This window comes from Ctenocephalides felis, unplaced genomic scaffold (assembly GCF_003426905.1).
Source record: "Ctenocephalides felis isolate EL2017-DRISC unplaced genomic scaffold, ASM342690v1 CF-g0.4_SCAFFOLD_03199, whole genome shotgun sequence".
In the NCBI taxonomy this organism is placed as follows: Eukaryota; Metazoa; Arthropoda; class Insecta; order Siphonaptera; family Pulicidae; genus Ctenocephalides; species Ctenocephalides felis.
In genome coordinates this window covers 107,293-115,842 of record NW_020539353.1, presented here as the reverse complement: position 1 = coordinate 115,842, position 8,550 = coordinate 107,293, and the positions used below count along the sequence as shown (strand labels likewise).

At 28.4% G+C, this 8,550-nt stretch overlaps 1 long non-coding RNA gene across 1 annotated transcript in view; it reads right to left on the bottom strand.

Moving 5' to 3' along the window:
* Window positions 1-1,081: 1,081 nt before the first annotated feature.
* The window catches only part of LOC113381920, a 29,380-nt gene continuing 21,911 nt past the window's right edge, over window positions 1,082-8,550 (bottom strand). The window contains exon 3 of the long non-coding RNA XR_003367600.1: window positions 1,082-1,159. This is a non-coding gene — a long non-coding RNA (uncharacterized LOC113381920). The remainder of the gene's footprint in view (window positions 1,160-8,550) is intronic.

Genomic DNA, 8,550 nt, shown 5'->3' with positions numbered 1-8,550 from the left:
AAATAACTCAGACAGAACGCACGAACCGATTTCGACAATTTTGCATTCGTTGGAAAGGGCTCCGCAAGGTTTATAGCTAAGAAAATTAGTGGTGCATGGCATCGTGCCCTAATGCAAATTGCTGGAACTTCACGCGCCGTAATTAAAAATTCGAGTAATGACATTAGTGAGAATTATCAGAATTATGCTTGGTTAAGTCAACTAGCAATTCTTGCCGCCAAGAATAATGATGTACACGCACTGAATTTCACCATTCAATCAAAAATTGCTGGCGATTTGGTGACATACCAACGATTCCGACTGGTCTTCCGTTTGACTTCAAACGATTGCAATTTCCAGTTCGCCTTGCGTTTGTAATAACAAGTCGCAAGGCCAATCGCTTGGTGTTTGCGGGATAAATTTCAAATAGATTATTTAGAAAATCATTGTTTTTCACATGGGCAGTTGTACGTTGCCTGTTCACGAGTTGGAAAACCATACGCTTTGTTTGTGTTAACGTCAGACCAAAAAACAAAAAATGTGGTTTACCAAAGAGCACTTCAATGAAACGGATAATTTGCGGATTCACTTTCATTTACTTAGAGAAGTTCAACTAAAAAACACTTCATTTTTGTAATCGAAATAAATTCATTACTGTTGTATAATAAAATCAAATTTTTTCCTTTTCAAATATAAAACAAACAAAAAATTTCTTCATCTTTCTCACGAAACCATCTGGTGGCGAAACGGAGTTCGTCGGGTTTGCTAGTATATATATATATATATATATATATATATATATATATCTATTATCACCTGTTTAGTTCCCCAGCAGCATTTTTCTCTCTATCCAGTACTGCAGCCACTCCCTCCCGGAGCTGCTGCCTGCGCAGCTCCTTATACCGAGCGATTCTCTGCTCCGGTGTATCACCTGCAGCAGCAGCAGCAATTGTACTTTGCTGCTGGTGCTGATTTTGCTGTTGGTCTGTCTTCGCAGCCGCAGGCGTCGTGTTTGTAGAAGACGACGGAGACATGAGAGATGGTGCGACTGTGGCGCCCCTGGTGGTGGTGGTCGTTACTATAGTCTTGTTCTTGTCGTTGACGATGGTGCTGTTTGACATTGGCCGCGGCGCAGCGACCAGACAGCATGGCCGCTCGCAGTGGCAGCATAAGATGGTAACTAGAAATAAAAATAGGTAAATAAATTTTTTTGGTAATTGTAGGTGAATACAATAATTATTTTAAATTTTAGTTCAAAATTATGGTCAATTTTTGTAAAACGCTGTACTATAATTTTTAGCAAGTACGCTTCATTTTTAGCTAAATAACTATAATTATTAAATTTTTGGGAAATCATAGCTAATTTATATGACATTAATTGTTCATTTTTTCAAATAAACATAATATTTACTAATCATAGTTATATTTTCATAACTATAGTTACTTCTTGCTAATTATATTTTAGTTTGGCATTTGTATTTCTTTTTGGGAACTTTAGTCGATTATACATAACTGTTACTAATCATAGTTCATTTCTGTCAATTGTAAAAATTATAGTTAATCTTTGCTAATTATAGTAACTTGTTATTAATTAACTTCCCGTAGGGTAAGTTATTGTAATGGACCAAAAATCGGAATTGAAAATTTTTACATTTCTCGACGTTTTGAAGGTTTCTGAACGTTTTGGCATAGTTTGAAAAAATTGATGTGTGTGTGTGTGTGTGTGTGTATGTATGTATGGATACAAATTTTCGCCCACGTTTTCGGGCGTACGGATCAACCGATTTAAATGATTCAAAAAGCATTCGATTCCTATTGACAGGGAAAAGAGCTGATTAGTTTTTGGCGAAGGCAGGTCCAGCCGTTTCGGAGATACGGAGCAAAGAGTGCAGAAAATAGAAATCGAGTTTTTGAGTGAACGGAGCATCCGATTTGAATGATCTAAAAAACATTCAATTAGTAATGATTGGGAGAAGGGGTTATTAGTTTTTCGCAAAGGCAGGCCCAGCCATTTCGGAGATACAGAGCTAAATGTACAAAAAATGGCAGTTTTTGAGAGAACTAAGCGTCCGATTCAATTGATTCAAAGAACTTTCTGCTTGTCTTAACAAAATAATTGATTTTGGAAAAAAAAATTTTGTTCCATTTTTTTTTTTTTTTTAATTTTTAATTTTTTGTATATCGAAAATAATTCAGATTTTATTTTTAATTTTGACTATAGTTTTAATATACTTTAAACAAATAATTTCAACTCTGCAATTCAGTTGATATAATTCTTATAAATATTAGACAATGTTACAATATTTATAATAATCTATTAGAAAACATTCAATATTCCTCGAACATTTACGGTACGGGAAGTTCCAGCAATTTGCCTTAAGGCACGATGCCACCCACCCCACTAGTTACATATTATTTTGGCAATTGTAACTTTAGTTAATCAAAACACTTTTGATAACTTTAGTTAATTTTTGTCAATTTCAGATATTTTTTCTAATAAAAGTTAATTTTTGCTATTGTTAGCAAACATATATTTCCGTTTTTGTCAATTATTGTTATCTTCTGGCAATTTTAGTTAATTTTTAACGATTATAGTTCATTTCCGGCAACTATGGATAATAGTTTTGTCAACTAGAGTTCATATTTTGGCAACTAAAGTTCATTTTTAAATATTACAGGCTTTTATAGGTAAATATAGTCCCCTTTGAAAATGTATAGTTTGTTATAGGCAACTATATGTTGTTTTTGAAAAATATAGATCCTTTTCGGCAACTATGGATAATAATTTTGTCAACTAGAGTTTACATTTTGGCAACTTAAAGTTTATTTTTAAAAATTGCAGGCTTTTATAGATAAATATAGTCCCTTTCGAAATTGTATAGTCTGTTATAGGCAACTGAAATTTTTGGCAAATGTAGTTCATTTCCGGCAACTATAGTTGAAAATTAAAGATCATTTTTTGACATCTATCTGATATTTTTTAATAATTGCTGACTTTTAGATTTAAATATAGCTTTTATTTTTAGACTTACTATAACTATATTTCATTTATGATGAATATAGTTTATTTCCAGCAACTATAGTGCATTTTTTGCCAACTAGAGTTCATTCCTGACTTCTGGAATTTCTTTGACTTCTGTCTGATAATTTCCATAGTTGTAGACTTTTAGAGGTAAATATAGTTTTTATTTTTAGACTTGATCTATTATAAGCAACTATATTTCATTTATGATGAATATGGCTCAATTCCGAGCACTACATTTTATTTTCTGGCAACTAGAGTTTATTTTTTGGCAACTAAATGATGTTCCTAATAATTGCAAACTTGTAGAGTATTAAAATAAGAATAAAATCTGTTATAAGCAACTATAGTTGAAAACTTTGGCAAAAATTTTAGCTACAATTTATTTTTAGTAACTATAATTTATTTTGAAACGACTAGAGTTCATTTTTTGGCAACTATATGATATTCTTAATAATTGCATACTTGTAAAGTTAAATATAGTTCTTTTAGCAATGTATCTCCTGTTATTAGTAATTATAGTTAAAAACTTTGGCAACTAGAGTTTATTTCTGATAACTTTATTTTAGTTTGTGACAACTAGAGTTCATTTTCTTTTACAACTACAGTTTATTTTTAAATTTGTGGACTTTTATAGTAATCTTTACCCTGTTATATGCAACTATAGTTGAAAATTTTGGCAATTATAGTTGTAACTATAACTTATTTTGTGACAACTAGAGTTCATTTGCATTTGAAGAGTTTTTTAATAGTTAATTATAGTTCTTTTTAGCAATTTATACTCTGTTATGTGCAAATATATTTTTTTTGGCAACTAGAGTTCATTTTTGGTAACTATAATTAAAATTTGTGATAACTAGAGTACATTTTTAAAAATTGCAGGCTTTTATTGTTGAATATAGTCCCCTTCGGGAATGTATATTTTATTATAGACATCTGTACTTAATTTTTGGCAAACATAGTGCATTTCCGGCCACTAGAGTTAATGTTTTGGCAACTATAGTTCATTTAGAAAAATCTCATACTGTTGATTTCTGTTTTATATAACTAAAATTATTATTTTAGGCATTTGTGGTAACTATAGTTCATTTTTAGTAAAAATAACTTATATTTTGACAACTAGAGTTCATTTTTAAAATCTGCAAGCTCTTACAATTAAATATAATTCTTCTCAAAAATGTATAGCCCGTTATTTTTAACAAAGATAAATAATCTCTGGCAACTAAAAATATTCTTATGTAACTAGAGTGCATTTTGAGCAACTAAAGTTCATTTGTGGCAACTACAACCTCAGTACATTTTTATTAACCATAGTTCATTATTTTTATAACTAAAGTCTATTTTATAAAAAAATCATTTTAAGAATTATTAGTTCACTTCTGGCAAATATGGCTCATTTTTGTTAATTATAGTCAAAATACTAGAGTTTACTTTCGACAACTATAGTTCATCTTTGAAAATTATAGACAAATTTAGTTGGGTTTTGGAAACAATAATTTAATTATCATCCACGGTAATTATAATCTTTTGTAGTTAAAAATAATAAATTTTGGATAACTATAGACCATTTTAAGAAACTATAGTTCATTTATGTACCAACTGTGTGTTTGTATGAAACTTTCTTAAAAAAAATACGCCTGAATACCTTGCCACAATTTCCACAACGAAACTCTAGAAACAAATCCAGGCGCATTATAAAAAACAATTTCAAACAATGCAATGTTATAACAAATTCTTATTTATCTATTATAATTTAAACAATTCGCAAAGGTGTGCGAATTACTAGTGTAAATTTATTTTAAACATCGTATAAAATAACATAAAGACGTCACAATGGTTTTCCTCCTCCATATATTGATTCCATTCAATATTTACAATAACAATATTAATGGTAAATAAATAACATTGAGGAATATTTACAATTGGCAATCATGAGAACAGACGCAGTTTATAATAATAATAATAATAATAGTTATATATATACACATATAAATATACACATATATATATATATATATATATATATATAAATATATAAATTATAATTATATACTCAAAGCTTATGTATTATTTATTATTCGACTATTTTTCAAGTCAGGTTGAAATGTCGGCAGGTTAAAATTATTTACATAAATAAATAATTTATATGTCCTATTTTATGTCGCCTTGACAAACACTGTCCTGTTTAATATAATTATAATAATAATTATATAATTATAATAATAATAATTAAAATATTCTCATTATTAAAAAATAATCAAATTACAAATGCGTTGATGAAGTGTTCAGAAAATCCTTTTTCCTCAATAATTTTATAGTTTTAGTTAAGTAATTCTGAATCGTTTGACTTCAAAATTGACTAAATAAAGTGTGTGTGTATGTGTGTGTGTGTGTGTGTAAATATGCATATCGATGTGTATTGATGAGGTTCATTATCCGACCTCGATAATGTTTGTTGATTTTTTTAGCCGCGCCTATTATTGTAATATTCAAATGGATACTTTTACTATTGATTGTATATATATATATATATATATATATATATATATATATATACTAGATAACCCGACAGACGTTGTCCTGTACCCACGTCTACAATTCAAAAGTTCCAAATTTTTTAATATCCTATCCTATGCTTTTTAATATCCTATTCAAATGTTTAATAGTACTCAAATGTTTTCAAAATTAAACAATGATAAGTGTTTTTTTTGTAATTTTTGCTATTCATGTCTACAATATTACTTTAGTTTTATCGTTCATTAAATCTTAAAAATTTCCTTTGACAAACTCCAAGAAGAATTATCAAAATCCGAATAGCCGTTGAAATATTGACTTAAGCCTTATTATAATATTAAAAATTATATCGACGGCTTGTAAAATTAATAAATAAATAATAAATAAATAAATAAATAGTAGAAGTAATTTTATATATAAGATTATATATATATAACATATATATATATATATATATATATATATATATATATATATATATATGTATGTATATATGTATGTATGTATAGTGATGTGCCAAGTCGAATCAAGTGAATCGAATCATTCGAATCAAGCCTTTAACGACTTGATTCGAATCAGATTTTACTTGATTCGAATCAACTCGTATCAAGCCGCGAAATATTTACTGTGATAAAATATGTATTAACACAAATTTTTCATAAATATAAAATTTTTCGTAAATATAAATATAAAAAAAATGTTTTAATTTAATTCAATATTATAATAATATGAAAAATAAATATCATAAATATAAAAAATAAATAATGAATTAAATCATGCGAGCCACCCGACTTTAATATGCTTAAATGTATCGGCCGACTCCTATCGTCTTTATATGCTTTAACCGCATTCATCGACTAACTATATCATTCGACTTCATACGGCTCAAACCGAATCAAGCGACGATATGAGTTGTTCCGACTTCATGACTCAAACCGAATCAAGCGGCGATATGAGTTGTTCCGACTTCATATGAGCCAACTCGAATCAAGCGGCGATATGAGTTGTTCCGACTTCATATGAGCCAACTCGAATCAAGCGGCGATATGAGTTGTTCCGACTTCATATGAGCCAACTCGAATCAAGCGGCGATATGAGTTGTTCCGACTTCATATGAGCCAACTCGAATCAAGCGGCGTTATGAGTTGTTCCGACTTCATGAGCCAAACCGAATCAAGCGGCGTTACGAGTTATTCCGACTTCAATTCTGATTCGAATCATCCCGACTTCAAGCCGTTCGAGCGATATGAGTTCAAGCGATATGAGTTAACCGTATGGGCGATACAATGCGTCGTCGTTCTTGCGTGTTTATTTATTTTACGGAGCGCTGAGAGCGATTTTATTCGTGAAATATCAATACCCAATTTTGATAATAATTAAGTGTTTTAGATCTTAAATGTTATCAGAATAAACCACTCGAAATTATGAAACGAGTTTCGGGAATCTTTCAATATAATTCTCTTTTGAAACAATTACTAAACACCAGAAAGTCAGTAAATAATATGTTAACTTCTAATTATGTAAGTAATGGCAAATTCACATTAATTAAATTAACGTTCAGCTCTCAGTTTAGATGCGATCCTTTACTGATTACATAGTAAAATAAATAATCGACCCATTATTCCAAATATTATTTTATATACTTTAGTGATGCACAATTGTTTGGTAATCTATTATGGTAAATTAATTTGAAGATATGTTTCAGCCGTCTTCAAAATTATATCATTTTTAATCATTTTCAAAATATACTTTTTGATAGTAATTTATGATTACAATTTCTACTTTGTCGGTTATATTGGTTAAACTGACAATTTTGATTATAAATTTGGATCACTTTTACTAAATTAATACATCCATGATTTTTTTTGTCCATATATATACTTGATTCGAGTTGATTCGAATCATGATTCGAATCAGGTTTTTTTCTGATTCGAATCATTCGAATCAGGAATTTTTCGAGTCGGCACATCACTAGATGTATGTATAAATGTCCATGTATATATTTATAAATGATTATTCTATTTTATTATTTAAATTATCCAAATCGAGAACACGTATCGAATAAAATATTCAGTAACAAAATTCTTGACAACTTTTATATATGGATAGATTAATAAATATTTAAACAATCTGTGTCATTCGCATTCGCATTCGTTTGATGTTATTTGAAGATTTAAATATTAAATTAGTCACTATTTATAATAAGACACACACACACTTTTAATATTTCTCTAAAATTAATAAAATTCAAAATTCATAAATTTTTCACAGGTCATTAGGTTTTTTCCTTAAGAATTATAGAGAATAGACAAAAATTATGAAATTTTCAAAAATTGAACTGCAATTTTTCTAAATTTTACCCAAATGATAGAAAATTGACAAATTTTACAAAAAATTCACAAAAATGATAAAAAGAAGGCAAAATCAATACAATTTCTCTAAATGATAGAAAATAAAGAAAATCTATAAAATTTCCCCAAATCTCCCTAAATTTAAGGAAATGAGCAATAAATCTCCCAAAATCTATAATAAAATTTGCAAATGTCCCTATTTTCTTTCAAAAATAATAGAATATAGGCAAAATCTATGAAATATATTTAAATATCTCAAAAATTGTAGAATATAAGCAAAACCTATGAAATTCCACAGAATTTTCATAAATTTATTCCAAAAATGATAGAAAATAGGTAAAATTTATGCATTTAACCCAAATTTTCCTCAAAAATTATAAGAAATAGATACAATTTATAAAATCGTTCAAACAATTCTTCGATTTTTTGCAAAAATGTAAGATCAGCAAAATCTATAAGATGCCACCAACTATCCATAAATTAACCCCAAAATTGATAGAAAATAGGCAAAATTTATACATTTTTCCCAAATTTGCGCAAATTTTGTCCAAAGATAATACATAATAATAATATAATACATAATAATAAGCAAAATCTACAAAATTTTCCCAAGTTTTCATATTTTTTTCCAAAAATGATAAAATATAGACAAAATATATAAATATTTACAAAATTTTCGATTTT